This window comes from Molothrus aeneus, unplaced genomic scaffold (genome assembly GCF_037042795.1).
Source record: "Molothrus aeneus isolate 106 unplaced genomic scaffold, BPBGC_Maene_1.0 scaffold_30, whole genome shotgun sequence".
Lineage (NCBI taxonomy): Eukaryota > Metazoa > Chordata > Aves > Passeriformes > Icteridae > Molothrus > Molothrus aeneus.
The window spans coordinates 5844684-5858841 of record NW_027098964.1 but is presented as its reverse complement, the minus strand read 5'-3'; the positions used below and the strand labels follow the sequence as shown (position 1 = coordinate 5858841).

General features: G+C 56.9%; 1 protein-coding gene and 1 pseudogene across 1 annotated transcript in view; one reads left to right on the top strand and one right to left on the bottom strand.

Moving 5' to 3' along the window:
- Nucleotides 1-14158, bottom strand: part of LOC136569926 (zinc finger protein 850-like) — a 116760-nt gene that overhangs the window by 31198 nt on the left and 71404 nt on the right. The gene's annotated exons all lie outside the window — the stretch shown is intronic.
- Nucleotides 4908-12162, top strand: LOC136569933 (zinc finger protein 420-like; annotated as a pseudogene).

Here is a 14158-nt window from a genome sequence, read left to right as displayed (position 1 = left end):
GGTATATGCTTAACTGATTAGGGGATGCTGAATAGACAAAAAAAAGAAGAAAAAAACCTCACCAGGTGGATAGCTTCAGAGATAGATAGGGATAGTACTAATGAGAAATTGTGCAAGTGCAAAGCCAATGAGCCACAAAATAAAGAAGTTAGGCCGGTTAGGACCAGACACACCAAGGGACACTGTAACTGCATGTGCTCCAAAGACAAAGTTGAAAACTTCATATGTGAAGAAGGCCTTGGAAGCCTTCATCACAGATCACCCCTGATGACCCCCGCACTGGGAAGGTGCAAGGGTGGTGCAGAAGAACTATCTAATAACCATGAGATCATACAATGTAAATGAGTTCTGGCAGGTAGGTGATGATGTTGTAGTGACACAGTGACACTGAGCAACACCTACTGTATGAATATATCACAGCATGTGACATCTAAAACCACCCCTCTGTGGGGATTTATTTCCAGCTTATATTTCGGGCATCAGCCCAAAGGGATGGAATTTCCTACCCAGGGTCCCCACCAAGCCCAAGTGTGGATTTGCAGCCCACAGTTTTCCCAGTTTGCCTCTCCTATTCCCCAGGGCGGATTCCCCCCGCCCCCATCAGATGGGAGCAGCCGAGAGCCTCACGCTGCCCATCCCGGCCTCTCCCAGCTCAATCCCTGCTCCTGTGACTTCTAGAGATGGGCTTGGGCAGGAGGAATCCCCAGCTCTCACACCTTGTTTTCACCCCCTAACCAGGATTTCCCATTGCCAAACCCTGGCCCGCTGCAGGAGGAGGAGGAGGCTGAGAGCAAGGGGAAGATGGCCCAGGAGCCCCAGGCAGGTGAGGAGGAAGTCAGTGCCCCTTTCCCCCTCTCTCCTGCTCCATCTCCCAGCCCAGCACGGCCCCCGGCTGCAGAACAACCCTGCTGCCAAAGCTGTCCTGCTGGGGACGCACTGGGGGGATCTCCTTGACCTTCCCTGTGGCACGGAGGCAAATCCCATCCTCTCCTTGACCTTCCTCCCCCAGACCAGGAGCTGAGCATGGAGAGCAGGGAGGACAAATCCCCACAGCAGAACCTCGTGGAAGAGGCTGTTTTGAGCAGCTCCACAGCACAGGAACCCAATGGGGAGGAAAAGCCCCGGACATTGAGCATAAGGAGAGGCTGCAGATGCAGCTCATGGGGATCTGAGGAGGAAAGACCCACCTGAGGCTGGGGAGGCGGCCGGAGCTCGGAGCTGGGAGCAACTTCATGATGAGGAGAAGCCCCAGAAGTGCTTGGAATGTGGAAAGAGCTTCAGCCAGAGCTTCAATCTCCACACCCACCTTTGGGTGCACACGGGGGAGCAGCGCTGGGAATATAGGGAATGTGGGAAGAGGTACAGGCACAGCTCCCACCTCTACCACCAGCAGGTGCACACCACAGAACGGCCCTACACATGCTTGGAATGTGGGAAGAGCTTCAGTGTTCGATCCACTCTGACCTTCCAGCAGAAGGTCCACACTGGGGAACAGCCCTATGAGTGTTGTGAGTGTGGGAAAAAGGCTCGGAGCAGTTTGGATCTCCTCAAGCACCAGCACACCAGTGTCCCGAGGGTGGGAAGACCTTCAGGCACAGCTGTAGCTCAACCCAACACAAACAGAGCCACCACTAAGAGAAACCCTAAGAGTGCCCTGAGTGTGGGAAGAGTTTCATGTGCTGCTCCAGCTCCAAGCCCCATGGGAGGATCCACGCTGGATGATCCCCAGTGACCCCCGGTGGGCAGAGCCCCAATGATCCATGTTGGGAAGGCACCTGCCTGCGGGCTCCACATCCTCCTGGGTCCCCATGGCCTGGGTTTTCTTTTCATTTCTCTTTGTCCCTTCAAAACACCCAAAACTGGAGTAAAAAAATAAAGACATTGAACTAAGACATTGATGGGACATGGGGGAATCTTCCAGGAGATGTGGGGGATGCTGGGTCCAAGGGATTTGACGGTTCCTGGGAGGGATTTGGGAGTTGCTCAGGGCTTTGGGCACCCTAGGCTGAGTGGCTGCAGCTGTGCTGGGAGGCCCTGGTCACGGTTCTGGGGCAGCTGATCAAGGCCCCCCTGCCCTGGGACTGTTCTCATCTCCCCCATCCTGGTTCCTGGTGTTCCCTGTGCAGGATCACCCTGTCCCTGCTGTCACCCTCCTTTTCTCTGGCCCATTCCCCTGTCACCCCACTCTTGGGCCCATTCTGCTTCCATTCCAGTCTGAATTCCATCCCCAGTCTCATTCCCTGTCCCTATCCTGTACTGTCTGTCTAGTTGTATTGCATCAAGTTGTTTCTTTAGTTATTGTTTTGCACTGGGTGGTCTTGTTATTTTGCAGTGAATAGTTTATGTTGTATCACATGGTTTGTCCTGCACACACCCCTCTCTCCCAAAGCCCCGGTGGTGGTCTTGCCCTGGGTTACTCCTCCCCTCGCCCCTCCCATCAGTTGTATCCCATTGGCCGTGGCCTCTCTCCTGTGCCCCCCTTTCCCTGGGTTTTAAATCACCCTCGATCACACACTTGATCTCTTTTCTCCTCTTGGGCCTCCCTGGAGTGATTCCACAATTAAGGTGGGATTTTTGGGTCCGAGGAGAAGAGCGCCTCCTGTCCTTTACTTTGGTCCTTGTGAGATAGTGAGGCCCGGGGGTCCAGAGCTGCCAAACCAGACCCCACAAAGGCCCTGGGTCAACCTTACATTGCTGTTCCCATATTCCCAGTCCCATATTCCCCATCCTGTTCCCGTATTCCCAATCCTACTACTGGTCCCGCATTTCCATTTCTGTATTCCCTGTCTCACTCCCATATTCCCATTCCCACTCTCACTCCTGTATTCCTGTTCCCAATCCTGATACCATCTTCCTAATCCCCGTCCCATATTCTGTCTCTGGTTCCTGTTTCCATATTCCCAGTCCCATTCCAATATTCTCGTCCCCAGTCCCATTCCAGGTCCCTCTCCCATTTTCTCAATCACATCCCAGTCCCTGTCCCCATTCCTGTCCCTGTCCCCATTCCTGGTTGCAGTCCCAATATCCTTGTCCTTGTTCTGGTCCCTGTCCCTATCTCCTATTTCCATTCTCATTCCAGGTTCTATTCCCAGTCCCTCTTCCCATTCCCGGTCCTGGTTCCATTTTACCTGTCCCTGTACCCATTTCTGGTCCCAGTCTCGTATTCCCGGTCCCTGCCCCCATTCCCTGTCCCCATTCCTGGCCCTGTCCCGTACTCCCGGTGCTATTCCCAGTGCCATTGCTGAGGGCGCCTCTCGCGTGGGGCCCTGAGGGCTGCACAGCTCGGGCTGGCTGTGCCACACGAACCGTTCAGCCCTGCTGCTGTCCTTGGCCAGCTGCAGAGAGCACAAGGCTTTGGGCATTTCTCAGAGGCCCCCAGCTGGCCGGAGCAGCCCCTCCTGCCAGCAGCCGCTGTGCCTCAGAGCCCTCCCTCATGCTGGGGCCATGCAGGGGCCATGGGCCTGGAGGAGGCTCCTGTTCTTGAGCCAGGAGCGAGGCTGCAGCTCCCGCCTTTGGGCCCTGGGCCGCAGCAGCCCAGGGGAGGCCCAGCTGCAGAGCTCACAGCCCCTGCTGGGTTTCACTTGGACACTTTGGAGCACGAATCCTCAGCCCACATTCTCTCTGCGGTTGCTGTTTCCATGTTCCACGTGCCATTCCGATATTCTCATTCCAGGTCCTTGTCTCCATTTGCGGACCCTGTCCCCATCTCTGGTCCCCTTCCTGGTCCCTATCCCCTTCCCAGGTCCCATTCCCGGCCCCCATTCTCGGCCTCTATCCCCATTCCCGGTGCCATTGCTGGTCCCTGTCCGCATTCCCGGGGCCATTCCCGTTCCCCATTCCCAGTCTCTGTCCCTAGTCCCTGTCCCCTTCCTCAGTCCCATTCTTGGTCCCTATCTTCATTCTTGGTCCCATTCCCGGTCCGTATTCCCATTCCCACTCCCTGTCCCCTCTCACAGGACGCCGCCGCCATCGCTCCGGCCCCCCCGGGCCTCACGTTACTGAGCAAACCCCGCGCTGGTCCCACCCACCAATCCCAGCGCGCGATCGCTCCTGTATTTGCATCACCACGCCCTTCGGTTTGGCCCCGCCCACCGCGGGCTGCAGCCGCCTTCGGGCGCTGTTTGCTCTCAGTTCTCTCCCAGTGCTCCCAGTAAGAGCGGGACTGGCAGGGAGAGCGCTGTCAATTCCTTCCCGCTGCTCTCAGGATCCCTACCCGGTGCTCCCCGTATCACTCCCGGTGCCGCGGGGGGCGCGGCTGTTTCGGAACGCGCCCGGGGCAGAGCGCGGCTGCTTTTGGGGGTCGGCACTGACCGGGCCGGGCTGGGAGCGACAGAAAAGCGGGTGGAAGAGGGACAGAGGAGGAAGAGGAGGAGCGGAAGGAAGAGGAGCAGCAGAACCACGTTGGTTTCCCCGCCGCCTTCTCCCTCCGCTCAGGCCGAAGCTCCCCCGGCTCCTGCTGCATCGCCCCCTCCAGGATCCGCAGGTGAGCGGGATAGGGCAGCTCGCCCCGGATCCATCGGGGGGGTCTCCGGGAGGGTTTTTTCGAGGGGCAGGGGACGTTTGGACCTTGCTAGACCCCAAACCCGAGCCGGAAATGCCCCTGGAAGAAAGTTGGGGGGTCCCACGTGGCGATAGCCCGGTACCGGCGGGCACGGGGGCGTTGTTGGGCTGGGGGATCCCCGGGAGAGCCGGAGGGGAACGCGGGAGCCCCGGAGCGGGGAGAGCGCAGAGGGGCGATCCCGGATCCGGGGGACAAACCGGCTGCCTGGAGGGGTGGGGGAGGCTGGGGATGAGCGGGCTCCGGGTCCCCCGAGGCTGAAAGGGGCGCTGACTTCTCCAGCTGCACTTGGGCAGCGGGACCATCAAACCCAACTCAGTAAGCCTTGTTTTCCCCCCAAACCAGAATTTCCCATTCCAAAACCTCGGCCGATGCAGGAGGAGGTGGCTGCGAGGAAGAGGAAGATGGCCGGGGAGCCCCAGGCAGGTGAGGAGGAAGTCAGTGCCCCTTTCCCACTCTCTCCTGCTCCATCTCCAAGCCCAGCACAGCCCCCGGCTGCAGGACAACCCTGCTGCCAAAGCTGTCCTGCTGGGGACGCACTGGGGGCATCTCCTTGCCCTTCCCTGTGGCACGGAGGCAAATCCCATCCTCTCCTTGTCCTTCCTCTCCCAGACCAGGAGCTGAGCATGGAGACCAGGGAGGACAAATCCCCACAGCAGAACCTCGTGGAAGAGGCTGTTTTGAGTGGCTCCACAGCACAGGAACCCAATGGGGACGGAAAGCCCTGGAGATCCCTCACAAGGCGGGGCTTCAAACACAGATCACAGGGATCTGAGGAGGAAAGACCCACCCTGGGCCTGGGAGGCGGCCGGAGCTCAGAGCTGGCGGTCGATGAGCAGCTTCAGGATGGGGAGAAGCCTCACAAGTGCTCAGAATGTGGGAAAATCTTCAGGTGGAGATCCTCCCTGATCCGCCACTGCATAATCCACACCGGGGAACGGCCCTACGAGTGTGGGCAGTGTGGGAAGAGCTTCAACACCAGCTCCTACCTGATTGTCCATCAGAGAATGCACAGCGGAGAGAGGCCCTACCAGTGTTCCCACTGTAGGAAGAGCTTCATGCTGAGCTCTCACCTGATTGTCCACCAGCGCATCCACACCGGAGAGAGGCCCTATGAGTGTGGGCAGTGTGGAAATAGCTTCAGCAGGAGCTCCCACCTTATTTCCCACCAGAGGACTCACACTGGGGAGAGGCCCTATGAGTGTGATGAATGCAAGAAGAGGTTTCAGACCAGCTCCCTTCTCCTCGTGCACCAGCGCTCGCACACAGAGGAGAGGCCATTCCGCTGCCCCGACTGTGGGAGGGGCTTCAGGGTCAACTCCAACCTCATCAAGCACCGGCGCATCCACACTGGGGAGAGGCCCTACGAGTGTCCCCAGTGTGGGAAGAGCTTCTCCAGGAGCTGCCAACTGATTGTCCACCAGAGGAGCCACACGGGGGAAAAACCATATGAGTGTGGGCACTGTGGGAAGAACTTCAGTGAGAGCTCAACCCTGATTGTCCACCTGAGGAGTCACACTGGGGAGAGGCCCTATGAGTGTGGGCAGTGCGGGAAGAGCTTCAGCACAAGCTCCAGCCTGATCGTGCACCAGAGGAGCCACACCGGGGAGAGGCCCTACGAGTGTGATCAATGCAAGAAGAGATTTCAGACCACCTCCTCTCTCCTCCTGCACCAGCGCATTCACACCGACGAGAAACCCTTCCGCTGCCCTGACTGCAGGAAGGGCTTCAAGCAGAACGCTGCTCTCATCAGCCACCGGCGCATCCACACTGGGGAGAGGCCCTACAAGTGTGCGCAGTGTGGGAAGAGCTTCTCCCAGAGCTCTACCTTGACCAGACACCAACGGAGCCAGCACTAAGGTCAGCCCTGGGAGTGCCACGAGTGCGGGAAGAGCTGCCTGTGCTGCTCCAGCTCCATCCCCCACGGGAGGATCTGCACTGGATGATCCCCAGTGAGCCCGGGAGGGCAGAGCCCTGGTGATCCTTGGTGCTGGTGATCCGTGTTGGGAAGACACATGCCTGGGGGCTCCACATCCTCCTGGCTCCCAGTGGGCTGGATTTTCTTTTCATTTGTCTTTGTCCTTTCCAAACACACAAAACCAGGGTAAAAAGAAAGACATTGAACTAAGACAAGGTTGGAGACATTAGAGGGATCTTCTGGGGATGTGAGGGATGCTGGTTTCAAGGGAGTTGAGCATTCTTGGGAGGAATTTGGGGGTTGCTCAGGGCTTTGGGCACCCCAGGCCAAGTGGCTCTGGCTGCACTGGGAGACCCTGGCGGAGGTTCCAAGGCAGCTGATCAAGGACCCCCTGACCTGGAACTGTCCCCATGTCCTGGTTCCTGGTGTCCCCTGTTCCGGATCCCCTGCTCCCTGCTGTGACTTCCCTTGCCCCACACTGGTTCCTATTTGTGTTTGTTTTGCCATGATTGACATTTAGTGAGGAGGGAAGAAGTCACCTGTAGAAATTATTTTTTCTGAAAAGAACTGATGAGAGCTTCTCTTTGCCTAGTAAAACCAATTGCTGCCTAGTTGTGAGAACAGGCCTCTTTATAAGCCAATTAAAGCTAGATTCCCTTCTGTGACATTCACACAGCCGGCCATTGCTGAGCCCCACCTGCAGTTGCTGGGCTGTGCTGGCTCCGGTGCTGGATTTTTGGCAGCTTGGCGAAGATTCTGCCACTGTTGAACTTCATCCTCAACCACCAGGCAGGGGAGTGAAAGCCATCAGTCCCTGGTGTGCTGCTGCTGTGTTCCAGCCTGCCTACCCAGATCCAAGCCTCTCCTCCAGCATGGCCAGGCTGGCCCACATCTCAGCTGAATTTCACCAGAAACTGCTGAGCAGAGGGAGGGGAAGCCATTGGCCCATGGCGTGCTGCTGTTCTAGGCCAGGCCCTCCTGAGATCCTGACACAGCACCCTCAGGGCAGCCTGAAATAATGCACTACGACTGCTCCAACCACTGCCGGGCAGGAATCATAGAACCAACAGCAACAAGGATGCAATGCCTGGGTAACATCAACTCCTTCACTGCACAAATGAAACTTACAGACCTTCAATCCTCTCTCAAGGGAGAGAAAAAGACAGATAGACATATAGAAGACAACAGAAAGACACCAAAGGCAGTAAAAAAGGATTCAAGTCCCAGATAGAGAAAAAATGAAGAAATGCATTAGTCTTAGGCTGAAATCCTCCCATAAGCCTATAGAGAAGAATGCAATTGATACATCAGACTCTTTTCCCCTGTAACTCATTAAAATGCTTTAGAAGGATATAGTGTTTTGATTACCATCATGAACAGAGGCACCAATGCTAAAGTGAGCAGCTGTTAAAGGAGCTGCAATCCTGATGAGAAGCTTGAACAGAGAGAGACAAAAGTAATGAAGCCCCTTTGCTCCCAGGAAAGAAGAAAACGTCTGTTCTCAGAGATGAAGATGATTTCAGAGATACATAAAAAGAACCTTTGTTTTTTAACAGTTCATCCTTAAAAACAGCACCCCAATAAGCCCAAAAAACACAGCTGTGGGAAGGCTGCAAAAGATGAGAAGGACTTCATGAATGCAAATTCCCAAGAGACTGCTATTTGTGTAGATTGAAGCCACAAGAACACTGTTTCTTGTAGAGAAATCTCCATAGCCAAGGCAAGAAAGACTCCTCTGCCTAAGAAAACTGATGAAAGATCATTTTAGTAGAAGTAAACTGACTGAGAATAACAAATCAATCTCTGGACATCGTCAGTGGGAAAGATAAAAAGTTGTGGGGAGAGGAGGAGAAGTGTTCTAAAAGTTTTATGCTCTATTTTTTCTTTTAGTCCTATTACTAAAGTTTTCATTATACCCTGTTAAAGTTTTAACCCTACTTTACCTTTCTTCTAATTCTGTCTCGCAACAAGAAATAAGTAAATAATTCTAGAGAGTACATGAGCATTTAGCCAACACTGAACCCACAACACCTTGTCACCACGCTGCCGGTCCCGTCCCAGATCCCACTCCCTGTCTCATTTCCTGTCCCTGTCCCATATTCCCAGTCCCATATTCCATGTCCTGTTTCTGTTCCTGTATTTCCGGTCCCGCTGCTATTTCCTGCATTTTTTATGTCTATATTCCCTATCCCGTTCCCATATTCCCATTCCCAGTTCTGTTCTTGTATTCTCATTTCCCATCATGGTCCTATCTTCCTAATTCCCATCTCATATTCTCTCTCTGTTTGCTGTTTCCATATTCCCTGTCCTGTTCTCATAGTCTGAATTATGATCCTCTTCCTGGTCTCTCTCCTGTATTCCCAGTCCCTGTCCCCATTCCCGGTCCTGGTTCCATATTACCTGTCCCTGTACCCATTTCTGATCCCATTCCTGGTCCCAGCCCAGTATTTCCAGTCCCTGTCCCCATTCCCTATCACTGTCCACATTCCCGGTCTCTGTCTCCATTCCAAGTCCCATTCCCTGTCCCCATTCCTGGCCCTGTCCCGTACTCCCGGTGCTATTCCCAGTGCCATTGCTGAGGGCGCCTCTCGCGTGGGGCCCTGAGGGCTGCACAGCTCGGGCTGGCTGTGCCACACGAACCGTTCAGCCCTGCTGCTGTCCTTGGCCAGCTGCAGAGAGCACAAGGCTTTGGGCATTTCTCAGAGGCCCCCAGCTGGCCGGAGCAGCCCCTCCTGCCAGCAGCCGCTGGGCCTCAGAGCCCTCCCTCATGCAGGGGCCATGCAGGGGCCATGGGCCTGGAGGAGGCTCCTGTTCTTGAGCCAGGAGCGAGGCTGCAGCTCCCGCCTTTGAGCCCTGGGCCGCAGCAGCCCAGGGGAGGCCCAGCTGCAGAGCTCACAGCCCCTGCTGGGTTTCACTTGGACACTTTGGAGCACGAATCCCCAGCCCATATTCTCTCTGCGGTTGCTGTTTCCATGTTCCCTGTCCCGTTCCCATATTCTCATTCCAGGTCCTTGTCTCCATTTGCTGACCCCGTCCCCATCTCTGGTCCCCTTCCTGGTCCCTATCCCCTTCCCCGGTCACATTCCCGGCCCCATTCTCGGCCTCTATCCCCATTCCCGGTGCCATTGCTGGTCCCTGTCCGCAATTCTGGTCCCTGTCCGCATTCCCGCTCCCTGTCCGCATTCCCGCTCCCTGTCCCCTCTCACAGGACACCGCCGCCATCGCTCCGGCTCGCCCCAGCCCTCACGTGACCGATAAAACCCCGCGCTGGTCCCACCCACCAATCCCAGCGCGCGATCACCTTTCTATTTGAATAGCCACGCCCTTCGGTTTGGCCCCGCCCGCCGCGGGCTGCAGCCGCCTTCGGGCGCTGTTTGCTCCCAGTTCTCTCCCAGTAAGAGCGGGACTGGCAGGGAAAGCGCTCCCCATTCCTTCCCTCTGATCTCCGGGTACCTCCCAATGCTCTCACTATCATTCCCGGTGCTCCCCGTATCACTCCCACTGACGCGCGAGGCGCGGCTGTTTCGGAACCCGCCCAGGGCAGAGCGCGGCTGTTTCTGGGGCTCGGCACTGACCGGTCCGGGCTGGGAGCGAAAGAAAAGGGGGAGGAAGAGGAGGGACAGAGGAGGAAGAGGATCAGCAGAAAGAAGAGGAGCAGCAGAACCACGTTGGTTTCCCCGCCGCCTTCCCCCGCCGCTCAGGCCGAAGCTCCCCCGGCTCCTGCTGCATCGCCCCCTCCAGGATCCGCAGGTGAGCGGGATAGGGCAGCTCGCCCCGGATCCATCGGGGGGGTCTCTGGGGTTTTTTTTCCGTAGGGCAGGGGATGTTTGACTCTTGCTGGACCCCAAAAAGAACCGTAAATTTCCCCTGGAGAGAACATGGCGAGGGTCATACGTTCGCCCGGTACCGGCGGGCATGGGGGCGTTGTCGGGCTGGGGGATCCCCGGGAGAGCCGGGGGGGAACGCGGGAGCCCCAGAGCAGGGAGAGCGCAGAGGGGCGATCCCGGATCCGGGGGACAAACCGGCTGCCTGGAGGGGTGGGGGAGGCTGGGGATGAGCGGGCTCCGGGTCCCCCGAGGCTGAAAGGGGCGCTGACTTCTCCAGCTGCACTTGGGCAGCGGGACCATCAAACCCAACGGGTTCAGCCCTTGTTTTCCCCCAAACCAGGATTTCCCATTCCAAAACCTTGGCCCGGTGCAGGAACCGGAGACTGAGAGGAAGAGGAAGATGGCCGGGGAGCCCCAGGCAGGTGAGGAGGAAGTCAGTGCCCCTTTCCCCTTCTCTCCTGCTCCACTCCCAGCCCAGCACGGCCCCCGGCTGCAGGACAACCCTGCTGCCAAAGCTGTCCTGCTGGGGACGCACTGGGGGGATCTCCTTGCCCTTCCCTGTGGCACGGAGGCAAATCCCATCCTCTCCTTGTCCTTCCTCCCCCAGACCAGGAGCTGATGATGGAGACCAGGGAGGACAAATCCCCACGTCAGAATCTTGTGGAAGAGGCTGTTTTGTGCAGCTCCGTGGCACAGGAATCCAACGGGGAGGAAAAGTCCCGGAGATCCCTCACGAGGAGGGGCTGCAAACGCCACATGGATCAAAGGAGGAAAGACCCACTCTGGGCTGGGGAGGCATCCAGAGCTCGGAGCTGGGAGCCCATGAGCAGCTTCAGGATGGCGAGAAGCCCCACAAGTGCTCAGAATGTGGGAAGAGCTCCCTGAGATCCTCCCTAATCTCCACATGAGAATCCACACTGGGGAACAGCCCTACGAGTGTGATAAATGCAGGAAGAGGTTTCAGATGGGTTCCTGTCTCGTCAGGCATCAGTGGAGTCACACAGATGAGAGGCCCTTCTGCTGCCCCCATTGTGCAAAGGGCTTCAGGAACAACTCCGGCCTCGTCACCCACCTGTGCATCCACAGCAGGGAGAGGCCCTATGAGTGTCCTGAGTGTGGAAAGAGCTTCACCCAGAACTCCACCCTGTTTGCCCACTTGAGGACCCACACGGGCGAACGGCCCTACGAGTGTGCAGAGTGTGGGAAGAGCTTCAGGACAAGCTCTGAACTCACCATCCACCAGAGAAACCACACCAGGGAACGGCCTTTTGAATGTGGGGAATGTGGGAACAGCTACCAGAGGAGGAGCCACCTGACCCGGCACATGGAAGTCCACACTGGGCTGGAACGGCCCTTCGAGTTTGGGGGGTGTGGGAAGAGCTTCATGTCAAAGTCCCAGCTGATCTGCCACCAGTGGAGCCACACCGGGGAGAGGCCCTACGAGTGTGATAAATGCAAGAAGAGGTTTCAGACCAGCTCCTTTCTCCTTCTACACCAGCGCATTCACACAGATAAGAGGCCCTTCCACTGCCCTGACTGCAGGAAGGGCTTCAAGCAGAACGCCACCCTCATCCAGCACCGGCACATCCACACTGGGGAGAGGCCCTAGGAGTGTTCTGAGTGTGGCAAGAGCTTCTCGCAGAGCTCTACCTTGACCAGACACCAACGGAGCCAGCACTAAGGTCAGCCCTGGGAGTGCCACGAATGCAGGAAGAGCTTTGTGCCCGTGACACCCTTTGTCCTCTGATTTTAGGTCCTTTCCCCCCACTTTGAGATGTTTCCCCTGTTTTGGATCCTTTCCCCCTCTTCTGTGTCCCTTCTCCCTATTTTGTGTCTTTTCCTCCCTATTTTGGATTCTTTCTCTGTCATTTGGGTCCTTTCCCTGTTTTGGGTCATTTCCCCCCTATTTAGGGTCTGTTCCCCTCTATTTTGCATCCTTTCCCTGTTTTCCATCCTTCCCCCCAATTTTGCCCCTTTGGCAAATTTTTGGGTCCATCCCACCCTCCAACCCCCTTCCCACCCCTTAACCCCCTTCACCCCCCACTCCCGTCCCCATAGGTGTGTCCCCAGCTGCCTCCCCACACTACATGGACTTGGTGCTCACCATCCTGGATGCCCTTGAGTCCCCAGCCCAGGACTGTGGATCTCCTTTTCCAGGAGATACAGAAATGGCCTGGGTTGCAGGGGACACCAGTGGCACTGGGGCTTGGGGTTGGTAGCCTGGTGGGGTTGCTGGGAGGGGGTTTGGGGTCATCTTGGCACTGACCATGGGTCATGTCCACTCTGCAGTGAGGAGTGGCCCTGGCCGGGGAGCCTGGCATGGATAGGGGCAGGAGAGATTGGACCCTGGTCCAGATGGACATCAGAGCCATGGATCCCACTCTGGATGGACACTGGTCTGGATGGACACCAGAGCCATGGATCCCACTCTGGATGGACACTGGTCCAGATGGACACCAGAGCCATGGATTCCACTCTGGATGGACACTGGTCCAGATGGACACCAGAGCCATGAATCCCAGCAGGACGCTGGTCTGGACAGCCCCTGGCCCTGCAGCCCCCCAGTCTGGCCAGCCTCCCCCAGCCTGGCCAGCCCCCAGCCCAGATTACCACCAACCTGGCCACACCCTGGCCCATCCCACTGTCCCACCAGCCCATCCCAGTAGCCCCCAACCCCAAATCCCCCAAAATAAACCCAATTCCAGAACATCAGCTCCCCATGGTCCCTGCAGAGCGAGGGGGAAACTGAGGCAAGGGCTGGGGAGGTGACTTTGTGGTGACAGGAGGGGACTTTGGGACCCACCCTGGAGACCCCAAAATGAGCACCCACCCCCCAGATTGTTAGCACAGCATCCCAGTCCCCCCAGCTGTCACATCATGGGGACTCCAGGAGCCACTGTGGCCCTGCAGTCCCTTTGAGGGGTGACCCGCAGTGTTCCCCTGGTGTCACCGGTGTGTCCCCAGTGGGAGCAGTGGCATCACCTCCTGGGGGAGAGGTGAAGGAGAAGGAGGAGGTAAGGGTGGGGGGAGGGTGCAGAGTCGCACAGCATCCTCGGGGGGGTGGAAGTGGTGAGGGAGACCCCAAAAATGTTGTTGTCCCTCCCCCTTCACTGTAGGATCTGTAGGATGTGGGCCACCCCCTGTTTTGGGCACTGGTGACAAATTGGTGGGTGGCGGTGACAAAAAGCACAGGTGCCACCTCGGGGATGGCACAGAGAGGGGGTCCTGCGGTGCCACCAAGCCCCCCTCGCTGAGGGAGTGACAAAGGGGGGGTCGGCAGGGGGGAGGGGAAGCGTGGCAGGGGTGCCACGGAAATGTTCCTGGTTCACCTGTGCCCCGGATGTGGGGGTGGCATGTTGGATCGGTGGAAGAAATGCGGCACACAATATGCGTGATCAGCAAGTCTCAAACTTTATTGATAGTTCACACATTTTATATTGGTGTTAATGAAGCTTATACCTATTGCAAAGCTGAGCTCATTATTGGTTAATTACTTATCGGTCAACCACGCCTACTTCTTTATTATGGTTATTTTGTTACTACTTCTACATTCTTGTGGTTATTCTGCTGAAACTATCCTCATATTTTTGGCAAAAGATCCTCTCCTCTATCCTGTTGTTGCACCAAGGGCACAATGTCCTTGTCAGTGGTTGGACGCTGACTGCTGAATCCTAGACTTGCCTCCTTCTAACTTAACCAAGGTATTATGTCGAGGTGACCTTTCTCAGCTGGCCAACTCTCCACAGGTGGCGACTCAGAGGAGGAGGATATGTGCAGCTTTGTCCACCGGGGTAGAGCCGGGGGTCCAGTCCTCGTGGGAGCTTTATGGGCGGGACCGAGATGTTGATCCCTACA